General features: G+C 40.5%; 1 long non-coding RNA gene and 1 pseudogene across 2 annotated transcripts; one reads left to right on the top strand and one right to left on the bottom strand.

Annotated features, from left to right (window-relative positions):
- Positions 1 to 6,707: 6,707 nt before the first annotated feature.
- On the bottom strand, positions 6,708 to 7,465 carry LOC103561352 (small ribosomal subunit protein eS1-like; annotated as a pseudogene).
- Positions 7,466 to 9,321: 1,856 nt separating this feature from the next.
- Positions 9,322 to 21,204, top strand: LOC103561361 (uncharacterized). 2 transcript variants are annotated; one of them, XR_011522036.1, is made up of 5 exons: positions 9,322 to 9,362; positions 13,163 to 13,291; positions 18,473 to 18,650; positions 19,726 to 19,856; positions 21,063 to 21,204. It is a non-coding gene; the product is annotated as an uncharacterized lncRNA (long non-coding RNA). The 2 variants fall into 2 exon arrangements; XR_547429.2 differs by lacking the exons at positions 9,322 to 9,362; positions 13,163 to 13,291 and adding an exon at positions 15,400 to 17,519.
- Positions 21,205 to 22,221: the final 1,017 nt, after the last annotated feature.

Below are 22,221 nucleotides of genomic sequence, written 5' to 3'. Positions count from 1 at the left end.
GTAAATGAGATGATCGAGGAGGTTGCCACACTGCTTACGAGGAGATAAGAGCCTTAGTTATAATAGTACTAGGTGGGGTAGTAAAAAAGATAGATTTTAGAAGTACTTAGAGGTAAAATCATCAGGATTTTGTGATTTCATCGATTACCTCTTAGGATTGCGGGAACTGACCGAGTCAAGAATGACATGCAGGTTTTTGGTTTAAATATTTGTTTGAATGGCAGTACTGTAAACTAAATAGGGAATATAGGAATAGGAACAAATTTAAGGAAGAAATGGGAAATTTCAGCTTTGGACATGTTGAATTTGAAACTCCATTGTTTATTCTGGTGGAGTTATCCAGCCTGTAGTTCAGCATACGATCTCAGTCTCTGGTGGGAGAGCTGTACAAAGGATTGAATTTGGGAGCTATTAGCAACATATAATCCTTGAACTACAGGTGTAGATGAAACCACAAAGGGATAGAACATAGATGGAGAATGGTGAGATAAAGCTCTCTGCCTGGGCCACATTGAATGGTTGTGCAGAGAAAACAGGCAAAAGGGATGCTCATAAAAATGTAAAGAAAACCAGAAAGATGTGGTGGCATGGAGACGAAGGGAGTAGAGTTTTAAGAAGAAAGAGGTGGTCAACAGTTTTAAACCAAGTCGCCTTCCACAGATAAAGACTGAAAAATATCCTTTGGATACGGAAACTTAGAAGTTGCTTGTGACCTTAGGAGGAACAATAAGAACGATTTCAGTCAAGTAATGAAGCTGATGTCGGATTTCACTGAGTTCTCAAGCAAACGGGAGTGTAGGCTGTGCTTCCGAGGAATTCGGAGAAGGGAATAAAAATTTTGAGTTTTAGTCAGAAGATAGAATGGAATCAAAGGAGATTTTTTTAAATGGTTATGGGAGAGTTTTGTACATGGCTAAACACGACTGGAAGAGAAGGTACAAAGGAAGAATCTAGAAACTAATTCAAGCCTTCGGTGTCTCTGAAATACTGCTCTAACCTACAGAGCTTCACTGAGGACAGAAATTCAGAAACCTGGACCTTGACAGAGCAGAATCTCGTTGATCCAGTTTCACCAACCATGCATACTCACTAATGAAATATGTTGTCTTTCCAGTTAGCACATTGCTTGGAGGTGAGTTGGGTAATTACGTGGATTAGCTGAAGAGGTGAGATCTAACTCTTTCATGTGTATAGAATATTCCTGGGCTCTTAGGAAACAAAAACTGGGTGGAGATTTAGAAAGGAGAGGAGGTGAAGGTATTAATAAGAAATAAAAAGCAATGTTTATCGTGAAGGAATTAATTAAAGAATTGAATGTATTGTCTAAAATAAAAGCTTTTGGATTAAGTAAACTAATCTTGCCCCATATTAACATGGATAATTGAAGGCTACATGCTTCTACTCTCCTTTCATGCTATTTTCAAAAGAAATATTTAACCTTGTGACTCCCTCTAGGCACTACTTTCTTTTACACATACGAAAGGGAGTTTATCTTAAAAATACATGATTCTGGACACATCTAAATGTCAAGCCCAAGCAACTAGAATGCAAAGGACAGTGGGTAATGGGTGATCCATGTTTGCATAAAGCCTTAACAGGACTTGGAAGAAATGAGGCCATTTTCTTTGTGAACAAGACTAATATTCAGTATTTTTTATTGTGCTGTCTAGGCAGGCCTTTAGGCTTTTAAAGATATTCCTCCTGTGTTATCCTTATGCAGGAATCCCACACTTTACCTGGGATGGATGTGTTCCTGAAAATGGGTAAATGAAATCTTATTTAAATGCAGTAAAAGAGCTATTTAAAGAAATCCTATAGCAAATCTTTTCATAAACCCAAGGGACACTTTTAAATGGATCCATTTAGGAGGTGGGCGTTTTTGCGAATCAGGCTTTCTCAGGTGGGAGTGGGATGACATCTACAGTCGACAAAGTCTTGCTGTAGAAAGAAATCAGAGAACTTTAATCAGAGTCCCCTCGAAATTCCCTTCCATGGGTCAAGATCTGATTAGCAGTAATAGGTCCCGAAGATCAGGGCTGAGGCCTCCTTCATCCAAGTGTCGTTCCACTGAGTTGTTGGAGGATAAAGAAAGCAAGACACCCCCCAGAATGTTTGTAAGGTGAACTGAACTGAGGCAAATATAGTCCAGGCCACAGATGAGTCTCAGGCTGGACGTAGATGATAAACAATGTAGCACACAGAGCAGTCTGAAGCACAGTTACTGGAACGGCTACTGGGCCAAAGGTTCAGGGTGATCCCATAACACAAGGGGCCGAGTCATAAGTAGAGATGGGTTCTGCAAACAATAGGTACACCTGGAAAGAGGATTGATGCAGTTCTTTGATTTACCAGATCTCTAAATGTCACTTTACTATGTGTCCTAGCGAGGTTAGTTATCGTACAGTCTAACAGCTTTATTGTTAAATTTTATGAGCACAAGTATATTTCATTTGTCTGTGTTATCGCCTCTGTCCCAGCTCCTTTCTTTTCTCAGTTTTTCTAGTTGCCCTTCCTTTTCTCTACTTTCAACCTCTGTCAGACATACCTTCCGTCAGCACACTCTCTTTTGGGCATGATTTATCTTATTTTTCCCCCTTGACATGAAATGTAAAACACTTTGAGAGAAATACCGCGCATCTTATTGATACATTCAGGTCAGACTTTTAGTGATAGCCTACTCTAGGCACTCATTTTGGTTTTTCTGTTTGTAAAGAGCAACGAATAACATTTTGCTATGCCTTAAAGTTAATAAAGGGCTCCACAATCACTAATCCATCTGCTTTTCCAATTATCCCAAGATAAGTATTACGAATTTTGTTTTTCAGAGGAGGAAACTGATGCTCTGGAAGGTCATGCAACTCTGAGTGGACCAAGATCCTGTATGTCCACTGAATATTCTCTTGGGAAATCATATAGGCTGTTTCCTCAAGGAGATTTAGTAAATTTCCATAGATAGTTTGAGATAACTAGGAGAGTTGGGAAACAAATGACTTAAGTTAGAAGATAAAAAGCAGCAGCAGAAGTCACAGCTGTATCTTGGTCCATCAATTACTTCCCTGGGCAAATGCCTGTTGACTGCAAGATATTGCAAAACTCAGCCCTAACTGTCTCCCAGTTTTTATAGCTCTTTTTAAAGCCTTCGAGATCGCAAAGACAAGAATGAATAATCCATGAAGATTTAGACCTGTACAGGGCAAAGGTGGTTAGGCCTGGCTGTCGCCTTTGGCAGCTTTAGGGTTCCTGATTCAATTAATTACGAAGCTTGCAAGTGTGCATGCACAAACACGCACGGACAAAAACATGTACATAGATATGCAAATTAATTTAGAGAAAATAAAGATTAGAGATCATATCGGTTAATTTTAGTCCATTAGTTAAAGTTATCCAGTAATTCCTTTACATGTGCCTAATCCTCTTCTTCCAAATAATTTACTTAAAAGTATATTTCTGTTATAATGGATTAATCCAGGGAAAATGTTGTTCAAATCCTGTGTTAATTAACCTTGTGCAACCAACACAGAAAGAGCAGAGTAAAAGGAAAGCTAGAATGTACTTCTCTGAAACAACTGTGTTCCAGTACCTGGGATATGAAGATTTCCAGTGAAGGGGCAGTGTCTGTTTAATTAATTACGAAACAAATTCTTAAGAAATTACCACCACCTTGAATTTCACCACTTTGTAACTGTTGATTTGGGCCTCAGCTGAGTCAGTTACGAAATATCTAGCCCAGCAGTAAATAGCACACGGGCAGCCATGTGCTCATTAGTCAACACTGTTGCATATTTGAGGGGAGCGGAGGGGCAGGGGGGCTCAAGTGACTAGTCTCCAGGTGTTGGAGTCTCTTCAGCTCTCACTCTAGTGCGGATCTGGAACGTGGTTTCAATTCAGGCAGAACAGGGAGCTTCTCGGTACCTCCTCTGGGAAACCTCACTACCAGGGCTGCTCTTTTTGTTGAGCACTCGTTGCCGACCATGGAGTTCCGGGCAGGTGGATAACCCTTTTATCTCCTGACTTATAAAGGCTGCAATGAGAGCCAATGAGTGTTTGAAATCACCAAGTACCCTTCAAGGGTGAGGGATTCTGAAAATGAGCCATCAGGTAATAAAAACGTCAAGACAAAATTAAAAACTTTTCCTTCAAGCATGCACAACAGTAGCAGCTGACATAGAGAAATTCTGTTTGGATAAAAGACTCCAGGCTTTTATTTTAGTTTTTTTCCCTGATCTCTGGAAAGGAAAATCTATCTTGAGGGTCTAGTGTGTAGAAGCTTATAAGCATGTAAGAATCACCATTGTTTAACCTGAACACAGGCACTATGTTCTGTTTGCCATACGACTGGATTAGCTTGGCTAACAGACTTTCAGGAACTAAGGAAAAACAATGAAACACCACCACATACCCTTCTGTATGTGGAGCAACTGGAACTCTCATCTTTCGCTGGTGGAAATATAAAATGGTGCATAATTTGTGAAACCATTTGGCGGTTTCTAATAAAAAGACATTTACTGTACAACTAATCCATTTCACTTTTAGATATACACCCATGAAAGGACTTTCATGAGCATATTGATGGCAGCTTTGTTCATAATAGACCCCAAATGTCCATCCACAGAAAAATAGATAAACCAACTGTGACATTCATACATATACAGCTGTTGCTCAGCAATAAAAAGGAATAAGTTACTATTACAGTCAAAAGTTATTTGAGCAAAAGAATACTGACAAAAAAGTAGATGGGTGATTCTACTTACATGAAATTCAAGAATACATCAAACTCATCTGTGGAGATAGAATTCAGAAGAGCAGTTACCTGCAGAGGTTTGACATTATTGGCTGTGAAGTGACTGAAGAAACTTTCTGGACTTGTGAAAATATTCGCTATCTTGACTAGGCTACATTGAAGTATAACGTCATCAAGCTGTAAACCGAAGGTTTTTTATTTTACTGTTTGTAAATTATACTTCAATAAAGTACTATAGGCATACATTTTTTTAAAAACTTCATAAGATATTGTAAAGATATAAGAAATTACAAGGGAAATTTGTGCTGGGTCCTCAGCGAGGAGAACCTGAAGAAGTGATAGAGGTGGTAAGGAGACATCAGTTTAGTCTACGTAATGGCTTTTGTATTTTGGTTGAAGGGAGAGAGATTGTGCATCATTGCTAGAAGGGGTAGGAGGATAAAGATAAAAATAGTTAATGGTGACATATTGATTTAGATCCCTAGCTTAGATAGGATGTGAACACAGCTGTGTATCAGTACCATGAGGGCCATATAATTTCAATATATCAGGAGACAGCACCTTTAGCAAGGCAAAGTCTTCTAGAAGTAGAAGAAATAATGGTGGACACAGAGGGTGCTCCTGGGCATGGTGCTTGTCCAGTATAAGACTGGAAATAGTTATACTATGTCCAGTGGATCAGGACTTGTTCCAGAATGCACATGAAACTCCTGCTAGGAATACTCCTCAAATACATCTTTGGGGCAGGGATGTTATTTTTGAGAAGGCTAAAATTTGACATGAAAAAGGGGGAGATGAATCAGAGACTTGAGTACAAAAATTGCTGTGACTTCAGATGTACTCAACACTGGTGAGTCCTGAGGCTTTGGATTACATCATAAAGGAGGTGGTATGTGTGTATTTGTATTTATGTGTGTGCTCTCGGGCCCCAAGGCCAAGGCTTAATGAGTTTGACTAGGTTTGATCATCAATTTTATTGTCATAACCTATAAGCAGTTTGAAACTAACTTTCAGTTTCCAGACTTTCAAAATAGTATGGGTAAGCTTGCCAGGAATTTTGTAAAATTCTATAGCGAGTCTGGTAGTAACTGCCAAGAGATTGAATCTCCACGGCAGCAAATGGCTGTGCTCAGGAGGAGCGGACCCCCAAGTAGAGGAAGCCATTTCTTTGGAAAGCCTTCCTGATAATCTGTGAGCCCCTAGAATGCCAGCACTGAGAGATTCCCACCCACAGAGTGGCCTAGTGGCACCTTGCCAAGATAAAAGCAGAAGCCTTAAAAAAGTCCATTTCCTCATCCACAGGATTGATTCCCAAATAAGAGATAACATATACCCCTGAGTTCAGTCTTCCAAAGCAAAAGGGCAGAGGATTTGCCTGCATGTGGGTTTTCTGTATGAACATCGGGAAATAAGCTAACTCAACACCTGAGATCTTAGCTAGGCGTCAGTCTGCAGGCGTGAGTGGCAATTTCCAGGGTGTTAGATTAAATCTTTAAAATTACTTGTAATAATAATAGGAATAATAGGAAATACAGAGTCACGGGGAAGCAAACTACTATTTATTTCAGTTTTCCATTCAGAAAACATCCCTGACCCACACAAACTACTGTTTTATTATATCTTCTTTCTCAGCATAAAAATAAGTTTCAGCAAAACAGTTGAAAACTTAAGAGTTGATTGCACGATGTAGTGGAAAGACCACGGACATAAGAGCCAAATGGACCAGGGTGTGAATTTTGTCATCACCAGTCACTAGTGACTCTTAATTGGCATAGGTTAGGTTAGGATGTACATGGCCAGTTCTCGGTAGTTTCTGACCACAAAGGTTTATTGTTCGCTCACATTACAGTTTATATTGGGTTGACTATGACTTTGGTCCAGGTTTTCTTTTTTTTTTCAACAAATAAGATTTTTTTATTCCTCTCTATTAAAAGTCTGAATTTTAAACAGATTCTTGGACTGATGGCTCATATCCATCGGCTCATTCAGCTTTAGCACCTGTAGCTTTTCCAGAACTGCAACCTTCACCATGAAGCTCCATGAGTTTTCCCAATTCAAACTGGAGCTTCTTCAGCACTTTCACTTTTCTAACAAAGCCATCACGGAGCAGATAAATAGGCTGGCAAGCCTTTTCTATGTCCTTGCCAATACCGTCTGGAATCAATTTATTGACCACTTCTTTCAAGTCATTTGTCTGTATCCCTTGGGTCATGATTTCCATCATCTTTTTCTGGATTTGGCAGACCTGTTGGTGCTGAGCATTAAGAGGTCTTCTGAATCTGATTGTTGCATTTTTTAGTAAAACCAGCACAGAACAGACAAAGCAAATAACCATTGGTAGTCTTGACGTCAACATGAGCTTCACTCACGGTCTGTCATTTTTTGACCTTGGAGCACATTTTGTCACGAGTAAGACCCATGCCTTGGAAGTTAGTTAGGCAGTTTTTGCCCTGAGCATCCTCTGTAATTAGCTTGAATTTTCTAAATGCAACTTCATCATTCTGCAGATCAGCAAGGTTCATTTCAAAAACACGACCCTTGAGGCCATCAGATGCGATTTTGGTTCCTTGAGTTCTCGTGACTAATGTTTTTCTGATATTTCTTATATTGAACATAGTTGGTGCTTACATCATAGAAATCTTTCTTAGAAAATGGATCAACCAGTTTCTTCTTGGCTCCCTTTTTGCCGTCTTTTGTAAGTCACTTGTTCTTGCCTACCGCCATGGTGGTGCTCAGAGAGCCAAAAGGCCACGTTTTCTTTCTAGAACACAAAATAAAGAAGCAGTCATTTCTTGTTGTTGTTGAGGACATTGTGGCCTCATGGGAGAGGGAGAAAAGAGGGCTTGTGGTGGACATTGTGATATTTCTGCTCATTGGCCTAAACAAGGCACATGGCCGTGCCTGAGTCAATGGGGCAGAATTGTATAATCTCCTTATTGGGAGGGGCCCTTTGGAAATAGCAGAGAATATTCAGAATATAATCTACTTCAGCGATCTTGCTGAAGTTACTTCTCCAAATCTCAACCTCCTCAACGTATAAAACAAGGCTATTAATTCCTACCTCATACCACAGTTTCCAGTAAACGGATGTAAATTATCTGACATTCAATATGCTCTGAATAGTCTAGCTCTTTTTTCTTCCTTTGTAATGACTATAGATGAGCACTGATTTGCATTACTGTCTATTTCAGAGTTCCAAAATTAAAGGGCTTAATCTTTGTAAGTCATAATTTCTTAACAACTATTTGTTGGCCATGTCTTACTATGTGCCCTAGAGGTCATTAATCTGAAAGAAATATAAGATGTCATTTTTTCTTTAAAATTTTACTAACCTATGGAGGAAACCATTAACAATTTTAATGCAGAGTATATAGTGTTTCCATTAAGCTTCACATATGAGAATATGGGAGTAGGAATAGTATTATTAGTTCCATTTTATTGTTAAATAAATTAGTTCCTCTAAAAGTTTTTTTTTAATTAATCAACTCACTTATTAGCAAAGTTTTAAAACTTGTTTCTTCTGATTATTAGTCAGTAATACATGTACATTATAGAAAACTGAAAATACAGAAAAGGATTTGGAAGAAAAATAATCATACCATAATCTCACTCCAAGAATATCCATGGTTAACATTTTGGCGTATTTCCCTAGTCTTCTTTGTTTGTATGTGTGTGGTATGTGCACAACTGGAATCATAATGCATATAGTTTTTGTACACTTAATTTCTTCACTTAATAGTACGTTTTCTTTCCTATTAAGACATTTTTCAAGGATGCTTAGTACCTTTCCATCACGTATCATATATTCATATATATGAAGCTTCTATCATTGGATATTCCATGAATTACTTAGTCTTTGGTTCTTGATGATTATTTGTGTTGTCCCATTCTTTTTGTTTTGTTTTGTTTTGCAATTAATACAACACTATATTGCACATCTTTGCAGACATATTCTTGTTTGCATTTGGAATTGTTTATTAAGGCTAGGTTCTAAAAGAATAATTAGGTCAAAGAATATGTTTCTTTTTAAGGTACTTGATGCATATTACTACTTTGTTTTCAGCAAGTTTGGGCAAACATTTTTGATTTTTTACCACATGCATAATGCTGGGGGGATGGGGTTGGGAGTGGGTAGGGATGAGGGGTTGGGTTGGAAGGTGGGATGTCGACATGAATAAGACCTTAAAGAAGATCTGGCCTATGGACAAAAATAATATAAACAAACAGTAAGGGGCACTGTGGAAAGAACTGAGTGTGAGCTAAATTGAGGAGCTGCCAAGGTCAAGTGACTAAACGAGCATTTTAAAATTCTTGTCCAAAGGAATGGTTTTGTGTCCTCGCTGGTTTGGAGGGCAGAGAAGACACTAGTCAGTGGGGTAGGACATATATAGGTCTTTCCCAAGTTCACAGAGCTAGTTAATGACCTCGGACCTTGGTTTTCTGACCCCGTAGTCAGTGCACTTTGCGCCACACCACACTGCTTCTCGAGACAAGGCATACACAGGTATGTCGAGTCAATTTACCACACCAGGCATGGTGCAATTAAGTGACGAAATGCACGACATAGACACGTGCTTCCTGAGGCTGTGGTTCTCTATCCAGGGACTCAGAATTGAGTCAGGTAAGTTTCAAAACAGTTGCTGAAAATTTGTTTTTTCTTTGTCCCCATGACTTCCTGAAAATTGGCTCACTATTTCTTGCTAACTCTACCTCTGACCCAAATCACCCATGTGGGGGTTCTAGCAGAATAAGAACAGCAAAGGAGAATCTCGTTCAGAGTCCTGAGCCTCCGCAGGGTTTGGCGAAGCGATCAGGTGGTAATAGTTGTGCTGATCACCAAAAGAGGGAGTCTGGAGAAGGAGCAGGCTCCTGAGAAAGGATGACAGAGATGAGTCATTCATTTTGGACACTTTAGGACTGAGGTGTCGATGCAGCATCCAGGTGGATTTTTCAGCAGACCTTTGGCAGGACGGTCTGAAACTATTACAGAGAATTGGAGATAGAACTATAGATTTGGGAGCTCTAGACATGCATGGTGCTCAGCATACACTTTTTGCAGGTTGTGGATTCAATGCAGTTAAAAAATATTAAACTATATTTATTGAAAAAGTAAAATGTCCATGAAGCAATATTTTAGAAGATATTTGTCATCTGGAGTCTAGTAAACAATAGATTACATAGCCTTTACTACAATTTGGGAAGCCCTCTTCGTTACCAAATGGATATGAGGCTAGGACACTGGCATGGTGGAACTGTCATTCTCTTGGTATGAGCTTAAATTGAGAATCATGTTTTTGGATTTTTTGTTTTCTCTTTTTGGTGAGGAAGATTGGCCCTGAGCTAACATCTGAACCAATCTTTCTCTACTTTGTATGTGGGATGCTGCCGCAGTATGGCTTGGTGAGCAGTGTGTAGGTGTGCGCCCGGGATATGAACCTGCAAACCCCAGGCTGCTAAAGTGGATTGCGTGAACCTAACCACTACCAGCTGGCCCCCGCGAATTGTGCTTTTTGGAGACCAGAAAGTTGTTTTAAAAAATGAATATTTTGACTATAATGTGTATGAATTCAGGTATGAGACTCTGAGAAAAGAAAACATTACCATATGGAAAGAAGAAAAATGGCAGTGATAGCAAAAGGCAGGCATCAACCAGCAAAAACGAGATCACTCTCGGAGATGAGCTGTGTGATGCCAGTGATTGGCTGGACCATTTAAAAGGTGAAGAGGAGAATTTGCTCAGAGTGAAACAGGCGTGTAGTCTTTGTTTTCGTATCTGAACAAAAGGAGAGCTCAGCTCTAAGAGACAGCAATATGAGAAAGACAGCTTTGAAACATTTTGACCAATTTTGCTTTAAATGGTATAACCCTAAACCATTGCACTTATATTACTTTAATATTTTCGAATGATGTCTCTAGAGTGGTAAATAAGTCTCTGAATATTTAAAATAAATTTTACTAAATAGATTGGCTTTAAAACCATTTTGGGGGCCAGCCCAGCAGCACAGCAGTTAAGGTTGCACACTCCACTTTGGCGGCCCAGGGTTCACCGGTTCAGATCCCGGGTATGGAGGTTTGCACTGCTTGTCAAGCCATGCTGTGGCAGGCATCCCACATATAATGTAGAGGAAGATGAGCATGGATGTTAGCTCAGGGCCAGTCTTCCTCAGCAAAACAAGGAGGATTGGCAGCAGATGTTAGCTCAGGGCTAATCTTCCTCAAAAAAAAAAAAAAAGCAAAACCATTTTGTAGTGTATTTTGTCTATTTATGTTCTCTCTGTGACATGATGATTATCTATGATTTCCTTCCCCTGTTGTACTGGCTAATCTAAAGTTGATAATGGATAGTAAGCACAGTTATGGAAATGGATAGAATTACTCAGGGCAACTCTGAAGAGCAGTAGTTCTTAAACATGGCCATACACCAGAATTACTGGTGACAGACTTATCTTATTTCATTTAATATTGATGTATGAACCCACCCCAGATCAAGTGGATCAAAATCTCTTAGCATGGGGACAAGGCATCAATAATTACAAAAAATCTCTGAGGTGATTCCAATGCACAGTTGGGGTTGGAAACTGTATAATAAGAAGAGAAGCGAGTTGAAGACATGATCCTGAGAAAGATCTAGGAAGAGGGAACCTGGTGGGACCTGAAACAGAATGCCCAGGGAGATAGATGAAAAACAAGAAGGGGTTATTTCTAGAAACCAGGAGAGGGATAGAACGTGGAAAACAGCCAACAGCATTCAATACTGAAATCAGGAAAGATAGGAACTAAAAATCCTCTGGATGTCATCGGCGCCATTTGCATGAGCCACTCCAATGGAGTAGAGGGTTCTGAAGTAGGTCTATAGTGAGATACAATGAGTTTGGGGGCACAGAAATAAATAGATACAAATATGGGGCCATAGCTGAGTGAGACATAGGGTCAAAGGTGGGCTTTGTTCTCTCTTTCTTTTAAAATACAGACACCCTTGATCATGTTGGTAAGCTGAGAGAAAAGAGGTGGTAGAGAGCAAGAAGTTGAAGATATAGGAAGGAGAGGGAAAAATAGCAAGGTCTTTGAAGAGGAAAGGAGGATAATGTATAACATGATGCAGATAACTTGATTAGCTTTGGTTAGAAGAAGAAATTGTCCATCCATTGGGATATAAGAAAAGTGATAATGTAGGAACAAATAAATTTGTTGGAAGAAGGAAGGCATGATGTTATGGGAGATGAGACTGAATAGCCTTTATTTTCTCTGTAAATTGGAAGGCAAATCTCTTGTGAGTGAGAGGAGTATTGGTGGGGTTGGTGACTAGAGGAGAACACGAAAGATGTTGGAAAAGTTGTAGTGCAGAGTGGGAGAAGTAGCTGCCTGGTATCAAATGGAAAGATGGCAGTGCATCATTGAGACGGGAGACCATGGTGCTAACGTTCAGGTGACTTCAGCAATCTGGATACAGTAGTGGAGGTGGTTGATGGCTGGATGAACGGAGGCTTGGAATTTTACCGGGTGGTTGATTTTTAACAATAAGGAAGCTGATGGTGTCAACAATATTGTGGTCTAAGAGGTGGACCATGTGATCTGGACTGACTGGAAAAGGAAACAAAAAGAACTAACAGACGGAGTGAGAGAAAATGGAGAGCTTAAGGAAGAGACAAAGTGGATGAAGCAGGAGATCATTCGTGATGGGAAGGAGCGGGTGAGAGCTGGGAATATGCAGAGTGTGGTGGTCAGAGAGTGAGATGTTGGAGAGAAGGAGTTGAGAGTGGTGATGGGAAGGGAGAGGATACAAAGACATGTAGGAAAGGGTTTTAGCTTTTCTACAAATCAAATTGTAGATTAAACAGAAATAAAAAAAATTATAATACGGATGATGTTTATAGGTACTGGAAGAGGGAGATGGTCAATGTCTCCTACAGAGGTTCAAATAACGGAGACATCGCCATAGAGAAGAATTATCTGTGACTGCACCATGGAAAAGAAGAGGTGCCATCTGTGTCTTGAGGGTGAAGACAATCCAGAAAAATAGGAATAGGGTAGTGGTGTTGGGCAAGGGGTTAGTGTAGGCTCTAATATAGAAGGAGAATGAAATTGTATTTGAATAGACCAGTTTGACTAGAGAAGGACTTGTGTAGATATGGTTGAAGAAAAGGAAACTAACATGGAGAGGCTTAGGATGGCCATGAATATATAGCTAAGAAGTTTTGATGAGGTTACAATGTTCCTTATCAATAGCTTATGTAGACAGAATGTCTGCCAAAACAAATATAGAAAATCACATTATTTTTATTTTTATTTTTTTGGTGGGGAAGATCGGCCCTGAGCTAACATCTACTGCCAATCTTCCTCTTTTTGCTTGAGGAAGATTGTCCCTGAGCTAACAGCTGTGCCAATCTTCCTCTGTTTCTTGTATGTGGGATTCTGCCACAGCACGGCTTGATGAGCAGTGTGTAGATCCACGCCCGGGATCCAAACCCGTGAACCCCAGGCCACTGAAGCAGAGCACACGAACTTAACCACTATGCCACCTGGCCAGCCCCTAGAAAATCATATTTAAAGGTTAGTTTTTCAATTATTATTGACACACAAAAATAGAATATTGCTTTTAATTTTAAATGGCTCTAAATTTAATATTAATGACAAACTGTTTAATCTCTGGCATGATAAATTCTAAAAACTTTCAATGTGTAGGGCTCTCAGTGCTGGATTGCAAGCAGGATAATGAAGTAAATGAACATTTTCCTACAACAGCTTTCTTGTTCTACCTGATTAGTTAACTCAGGATTCATCTTTTCTCGAAATTGCTTGCAACCCTGACATCCTTCAGGGCCCAATGTTTCTGTGAGGCAACTTCCACCTATCTCTTCCGCTCTGCCCTCTGCCCTCCATATCTGCCACATTCCAGCTAAATCCTTTGATATTTCCTGGTGGAATCTCACCCCTCACAGTCAAGCTTACAGCCAAAGTGTTACTCAGAAATGACTGGAGGGATCCTTTAGCTGTTGCTGCCCCATAGGGTTGTGCATTTTCATTCTCAGCTTCTTGTCACAAGGTCCTCACATTCCTCACGTCACCCAAGGAAGAGATTGCAACAGTGGGGCCTTCAAGATGCTCCCTCTCCTAAGATGACTCAGACTACTTCACAGAGAAAATTGACGATGCAGGAAGAAAGGCTTCAACTTCCGGTCTCACGCCCAAAATACATCTACGTTTGTATTTGCTCTTTATCCCTCCTCCTCATTTCCCTTTTTCTCGAGACATCCAGTGCTACTGCCCCCAACCTGGCCATGCTTGCTTTTGCTCTTGCACCAACATTTCCTTCTGCCACACTCACATGGTCCTTCTTGCCTCCTTTTCACGTCACTTTCAATGCCCCGTGCTGCCATGAGAGATGGAGCTAGCTGCCCTCCCTGGTGCCCTGGCTCTCTGCTCTTGCAATTATTGTAGGTTTTGTCACACACTTGGGATTTCTTACATGTCCCCTCTCTCTCTCTGGAATGGGAGTTCCTGGAGGTAGGGACTGCGTCCGATTTGCCTTCCCAGAATTAGGATGAGAGAAGCAGTAGGCTCGGAGGAGGTGCTCTATGAACCTGGGGGAGAAGGGCGTGTCTCTTGTGAGTCCCGACAGCTGATGCATTTGGGCAGAGAGGGGCCTTGAGGTGCTCCTGAGCTCTCCTCTGATTTGCAGGGCTGTGGCAACTTCAAGGCCTCAGGAAAACCACTCCAAAAACTATTGGAGCTTCCGTCTTGGTTTATATGGAAGGTACTAAAAATCTCCCTGGTACCAAGTGCTCCGTCTAGACATAGTAAAGGCTAAATAAATATTTGATAAATGAATGCATGAACAATTTAGTGCCTTGAAATATTAATTCTTTCTATTTCAAAAAAGCCCTAGCAAGAAGGGTAGCCCATTAAAGAATAAAACATCACCTTTATTCTTTATTCCAGCAAAGGAAGCATATATTTCTTCAAGTCTTTTTCTTGTAGCAAAGTCAGAATTTATTTGATGTTTGGAGGTGATTCCCACTGTACTTGAAGCAACCATTTACTTAACCTCTTCTCAGAGCACTTCACATGCTGATCTTAAATGTGTGAGTGTGCGCTTGTGCACGCGCTCACCTATTGTTTATTTTCTTCTGCTTGTGGAAAGGAAATATTGTATTGTATTTGTACGTCACATCAGCTTTCTCAGAAGTCCCTCCCTACAGTTGGAGGAACACGCATCACGCTGAAGTTAACTATTTCCTGGTAAACCCAGAGCGCACGTTCACACAGACGAGAAGGAAGTCAAAATGACAAAATGACTTAAGGTAAACATGTCTGTGTTGACATGTCATTTCCTCAGGTCTCAGGCTTTTTGTGTGACTAATTTGACCACAGCTCAATATATGGACTTAAAAAAAATATTGGCTAAACTGATCTAAGAAAAATGTCTTGAGAAAAATTAAGACTAAAGCTAATTATTGATTAGCTTAGGAACTTGATCAAATATAATGTGGCGATCTATTCAAACATTCATCACAAAAGGGAACAGATGCACTAGATATGATTGATATTGAGGTACTTACATCATCACATTTTCAAAAATTCTGGAGATGTACTGAAAAAAATCAATGACTGAAGATATGTGAAGGGTGCTTTCATTCTTATTGTGACTCGGATGCTATGTGAAAATTGCAAAGTTATGACTAATTCTCTGAAACTGGCAGAATGAAGATGATGCGTCATATATATTATGAAAACCTTCATTCTTCGCGAATGAAATACATCTCAGCATAAAAAACTCAAATATGTTAGTAAATGTGGTGTTTATTTCCCCCCCCATATTTTAGAGTCAAGCAATATAGACTATGTCTTGGGGATACATATTCCCAAAGCAGGATCTCTCTTGGCATATAGATATATACAATTTTTGATTAGTATTTAGTAATATTGACCAAAAGAAAACTGCCACTTCCAAGCCTGGAGAGTAGGAGTAAGCAAAACCAAGTAGAATCGTAAAAATACAAATTCTTGAGCCCCATTCAATGCCATAGGGGTGAGCCCAGGAATCTACTTTTTCTGAGCTCTCCAGGTAACAGTGAGGCACAGGCCCCCTTGGGAAGCACTGACTTTCTGCCTGGAATTAATTTTAACATCTGTCAGAATGCTCTATTGTACCAGCTACGGGTGCTAAACAGTGTCCCTAACCCATGACAAGGGAGTAGGGAGAGGGTGTTTCCTTCTTGTGATAATAAGTGTGTCTGTGGGAGGGTGACATCAGCTAGCTGTGACACCTAGTTTGCTCCATTGGAATTGTCACTTGACAGAGTTGGTGGGAAACACGGAGATTATTTTAGTGTAATTTATCATTTTACAGTTGAGGATGCATTGATAGAGATATTAAGTTACTTGGCAAGGTCATACAGATGGTTCTGGAGAGAGCTGGGAGTAGAACTCAGGTCTCCAGAGACCTCATCCGGTGCTTTTCTCATTTAAAAAAAGAAAGCTCTTCCCCGTCAGACTTCAACCTAATTTTGCAGCCTCATTTTTTATCACTTTACTCTAGACACGCTGTTAACTTTTCCTCAGAACTCCCGGCATTTCATAACACAGGTGACATCAGCTGTAATGCCAGCCGGGTCGCCCTTCTTCCTCTTTTGGTAAAAGCCCTTGACTTCTTGTTAAACCACTTATCCTTCACTGTTTTCTGGTTTGAGTGGCTTCACCACAGTCCCTGGCCTGAGGAACAGCATCTAACCCAAACCAGGATGGCTGAAGACTGAATGATTGGTTTGAGGAGGGCGGGGACTGTCCAGGCCAGTGAGGGACACTCAGAGTACTTTGCTGGAACCCTGGGGAAAGAGCCGCTTTCTCCACCATGGTTCTCATGGGCAGGAGGGAGGCTGTTGCTACTGGTGGCCAGATTTGGCAGCATTTGGGGAGAGCCTGTCCGAGAAGAAAGCCAAGACAGAAGGAAAAGTCATGTGGAGAAGTGAGACCGATTCCTGGTGTTAGAACCACAAGATCTGGATCCAGTCCTTCCATTTCCACATCAATTACTGGACTTTTCACATATACAGTCAGTAAATCGACTCTTGGCTTAAGCCGGTTTGATTGTCTTTTTCCTCCCGCAGATGAAGGCGATCCAATGAAATACTTGGTTCTGTCACTTTGCAGCTACTATACTATTTCACTGTAATGCCCATTCTTTATTTTTCCTCCTGAAAAGCTATTTCTTAGAAAAGGCATGAAAGAGTTACCTGCAATTATTATGTTTATCGTCCACACAAACAGATTGCTGGGTTATCAATAGCCCTGCCCTCAGGTCCGTTAGGCTAAGCATATGGGAAGGTGTTTTTCATAACCATTAAGATACTGGCCCACACCCTTGAAATGTCATTAAACAAAGATTCCTGCTTTTGTGGGCTTTCACTTTTTATGTAGGAAGAGATAATTAAAAAAACCAAAAAACTAAACAAGTAAATTATTCTGTGGGTTAGAAGATGATAAGGGCTATGTTCAAAACACCACCACCAACAAAGAAATCAGAGTAAGGGGTACCAGCAAATGCTGGTGTGGGAGGGTTGCAATTTAAAATAGGCCTCACTGGAAAGTAACAAGGAGCAAAGACATCGTGATGAGGGAATCGGGCAAGTGGCCACCTGGGGAAAGAACGTTTTAGGTTTTCAGAACAACCAGTGCCAGGGGCAAAAGGGAGTGTGTCTGTATTCCAGGAACAGCAAGGAGGCCAGGGGAGCTGCCACAGAGCCAACAATGCAGAGATAAAGTCAGAAAGATCACAGAGGTGAGCTCACATCCCATTTGTAGCCATCTGTGAGCACTTTGTTGTCTTTTATTCAGTGAAACAGGGAGTAAGTGAAGTTAGTTATATTATATTTTATTTTAGCAGAGGAGTGACATGATCTGACTGACTTCTTCTCCTTCTTTATTTTTTGTTTGGTGAGGAAGATTGTCCCTGAGCTAACAGCTGTGCCAGTCTTCCTCTATTTTGTGTGTGGGACACCGCCACAGCATGGGTTAATGAGTGGTGTGTAGGTCCCCACCTGGGATCTGAACTCCCAGGTCACCCAGTGGAGCACGCGAACCTAACCACTACACCACTGGGCTGGCCCCGTGATTTGCTTTTAAAGTAAATGCCTCTGAGTGAAGTGTTGAGATTAGACTAGGGGGTAAGGGTGGAAGCAGGCAGAGCAGTTAGGAGGCTGTGGCAGATAACGCTCACAGATGCTCAGCTCCACACTCAATCTTCTAAACTCCTCTGTACCATGAGGCTGGAAGCTTGTGAACTACTATTCCTAGACTCCCTTGCCAGCCGGTTTCCACATGAGACCTGCCAATGGGAAGCACGTTGGGAGCATGAAAGTAGGAGGAAGAGAGAAGCCATTTTTCTGCTTCTGGTGGCACCTCTAGTTGCAGTGGCAGTAGGAGCAGTGGGTAACAGCATCTAGAGGATAGAAAACCCATACTGATATGGAGATGAATGCAAATGGAGCCTGTTTGAGGCAGAAGGGGCTGGGTGGATAGGAGAGAAAGTAGAAGTTCACTTTTGGAATATGGCAGTTTGAGATGCTTGTAAGTTATCCGGGTGGGGAGTAAGGAACCAGACAGTCTGGAATTCAGGAATGAGGTCTAGGCTGCAGGTATAAATTTGAAAGTTAGCGATGTCATTTAAAGTTCTAAGAATGGGTGAGCTCATTGAAGAACAGAGAAAAAGAACACCACCACTTGAATCCCAAGGCTCTCTGACATTCAAAACTCATGGAGAAGAAGAAAAACCAGCAAGAGATTGGAAAAGAGTGACCAGTGATGCAGGATGAAGACTCCAGAGAAGAGACAGTGACCAACCTTGTCAAATTGGCTCATGAGTCAAAAAGATGAGGACTGAGATTGGACAGCTGGATTCAGCAGTGTGGAGGTGAGTATCTTGGCACCGGTTTATTCATTCACTAATTCATTCAAAAATATTTATTGAGCATCTACTTTGTGCCAATCACTGGGGATCTGAGGAGAACAAAAAGACGTTGTCCCTGACCTCTCAAAGTTGAGAGTATTCCACTACAATGACAGGCTATGATTTCATGCAGAGATAAACTTCAAAACAGACTCATTAAATGGGTGCATGTGCATATCTGTACACACACTTGAGGGACTGGAGAAAGCAAGAGAGACACAGGCTAAGGGAAGTTTACTGCAAGGGCCACAGGACAGACTAGAACAGGCGCTGCCGCTGTGAGCTAGGACTTGTTAAATGCTATTTATCTTATGAGTTGAAGCATCTGGCATCTTTAAAAAGGGATTATCGACTCTCTTTTTGTTTTTACTTGGGGAAGTATTTGACCAGGTGCCATAATTTGATTTTAATCTGATTTTATCTCTATAGTGCTTAGGTGGTTTAATTGCTGGTTTGATCAGGCACCTAGAATATGAATTGCTGGAAAAATAACACGTTGCATTTTTGAAGGCAGGATTGTTTCCATGGATTCTCTTTACCGAATACAAGTGGTTATTCATGACTCTCCAGGGAGCAGGACTTGCAAAACAGTATTTTGTTCATCTAAATATTGTTTGATAGAAATCATGTAAAGCAATTTCTGAAACCCTAATATTTTCTTGGATGAAATTTGGCATGAGGTCCTGGGCAAATGAAAATAATTGAAACCGAAACAAAACTTAAACGGTAGTTCATCTAATGTGTGTTTCATGATAATACTACTATGGATCCTAAACATTGGGTTGCTGTAATTTTCAATAGCAAAGTAATCACTAGGAGATAATAAAAACACTAGTATAGCTTGGAAGTTATTTCTTTATAAACAAGAGACTCTTGTAAAGTACAGAGAAGCTTCACTCTTGCAAATAGAAAGTATATAGCAATATTTTGAGTTTTCCACTTGAATTCTATAAAGACACTGTTAATAACCTATAAGCGAATGTTCTTAGGCCATGACAAAGTCATACTGTAATAAAGCATGTGTATTTTGTTAATTCAGGCAATGAGATTGTCCTGCAAAGAACTTCTCTTCACAAGTATCCATCCATATGATCCATTTTGAACTTGTCCTAGGGGTAGTCCCAACAAGTAGCTGAATGTGACTTACTCTCCCCTTCGGAAATCTGAAAGGTAAGTGATTTGTACCCCAAACATGGGCATTTCAAGGAAGACCTTCTCTCCTTGGAACTTTTATCAGGAAATGGGTGAATAAATGAGAAACTATGGCACTGTTCTAAAAAAAAAGACAAACAAACAGTTAAATATTTTTAAAACTGCCTATAATCAAACGATTTATTCCATTTCCTAACATATGTAAAATAAAATATAGGCTCCAAGTGTAATAGCACAAAAATTAGTTGGTGAAAATCAGAAAACCCTGGTAAACTTTATGGCACGGTTTTGGCTTGGAGGACTTGACGTAACCAGACACAGCCCCACATGAGCGAGGTGTTTGCCATATTTTCTTAGATTTCAGTAATGGAGCCCATGGAATTATTGGCCATGATGAAAACTTCTCAGTTTGTTTGTTTTCAGTTCTGTTGACTTTTCTATTGGGATTTATTTTTTCTCTCCTGTCCTCTTGAAATGAAGATGAAAAGTTGTTTCCCAGAGTATTAGGCATAATTTGAGCTCATTTCTACCCCTACGTGCAATTCCAATCTAGACAGTTTATTAGCTAATGAGACGTAACATTATTTCATTTGTCAAGATTAGATTTGTGGGGAGGAATCACAGAAATAGCCTCCTCTTTTATCCTTTGCATCAACATGATTATTAATTCATGCTTGGCGGGGCGTTCTGCAAGGTCAGAAGCACTCTTGGGAAGAGCTGGCAAATGGCTCTGTGCTCACTTCCATGGATGTTCACTTAGCTGACAAGATGATGTAAATCAGGCTTGGAAGAGGACTTTTCATTATTTAAATGGGAGAGAGTGATTCTCACTGGTTGTGTTTGACTGTTTAAGAAGCATGACACATTCTTTTTTGGGTAATAAATGCCATGAGAACAGTTTCCAAATTTTGTTTCTTAGAGTCAACGAGCTCCCACGAAATGAGTGGGGGAGCGACAAGAGGAGACTCAGATGCTCATTCTGGCCCCTCACTTCCTCATTTCAACCCAAGGAGCGCTCCCTTCAGCTTTTTTAAACAGTAATGTGTTACATTTGAAAACAATACTACAAAATGGATTTACTGCTTTAAAAATTAGTTTGACAGCTGGAGAGGAAGGTCTTATTCAAGGAAGAGAACAGCATGGGGGTGCAGTGGGGTTCTGAATCCGATGTGGTCGAGTCTGCTAATTGTTGCCACAAATCCATTCTCCTTTTTTTTTTTTCAGTATTGGAGCTCTGATTTTCCTGCTCTTCTCCCATTTTAGCTGGTACAAGACCACCCAATTAGAAGCCATATTTCCCAGCCTCCTTGAGCTAGCTCTGAGTCATGTAACTAAGTCTAGAACAATAAAGTGTGAGTAGAAGTGATGTGTGTACGTTCTGTGTCATTCTTTTAAAAAAAGGAAGCTGACTGCCCTCCTTTCTCTCTTTTCCCCTTACCAGTGGCTAGCACAGCCAGCTTAGTCTCTATGGTGGGAGCCATGAGTTGAGAATGTCCGAGCCATCCCATCAGACCGTAACTGCTCTTTTTCAACTACGATAAGAGCGAAAAATAAAATTTCATGTTGCTGAGCCCCTGTATTTTGAGGTTTTTTTTTTTCAGTAGTAGCTCAGCCTTTACCCAAAGTAATGTTACAAAGGTCATGCAAAGAGAGTTATGAGGTCAGTTTCATTAGAAAGGCTGACGTTAAAGAATTTAATCTTCAACGTAATTGAGTTTAATCTTATGTTTACTGTAAAATAACATGGTATAGAGGGATATCAAACCAATCAGTGCTGTATAGACTGAAATAGACAGATTCCGGTCATTATTGCCCTTATTATTTGAGACAGCGCAAAAGTAGGGCAGGATTAAAGGCACAGCTCATCTGAACAAACAAACACGGGCAGAAATTAAGATGTGGAGGGAGAATTACGACATGCCCGCCTAACAGTTAGTGAGTACTGAGAGAAAAGTGTGAAATGAAGAGAAATTTAGGCAAATGGCAGGTGGGAGAAATTTTCTCATTATGTCTCATTTTTGTACTTATGCTGCATCTTTCCTATAAGAAGCCTCTGGGTCTTTACAAAATAATAGTTATCTTACTGACACCCTGATGCTTCACCTGTTTGCTGTTTCACAGACGTCTTACTGTGGTCTCTCTGTTTTTTCGTGTGTGAGGAAGTTTGGCCCTGAGCTAACATCTGTGCCAATCTTCCTCTATTTTATGTGGGATGCTGCCACAGCGTGCCTTGACAAGTGGTGCTAGGTCCGCACCTGGGATCTGGGCCTGCAAACCCTGGGCCTCTGAAGCTGAGCACATGAGCTTAACCACTATGCCACCAGGCCAATCCCCTTACTGTGGTCTCTTATCCAAGGGTTTCTCAATGCTTATTATAAACCCA

Source organism: Equus przewalskii, chromosome 9 (genome assembly GCF_037783145.1).
Source record: "Equus przewalskii isolate Varuska chromosome 9, EquPr2, whole genome shotgun sequence".
Lineage (NCBI taxonomy): Eukaryota > Metazoa > Chordata > Mammalia > Perissodactyla > Equidae > Equus > Equus przewalskii.
Note: the sequence above shows the minus strand (reverse complement) of the source record. Positions and strands in the feature narration are given on the sequence as shown.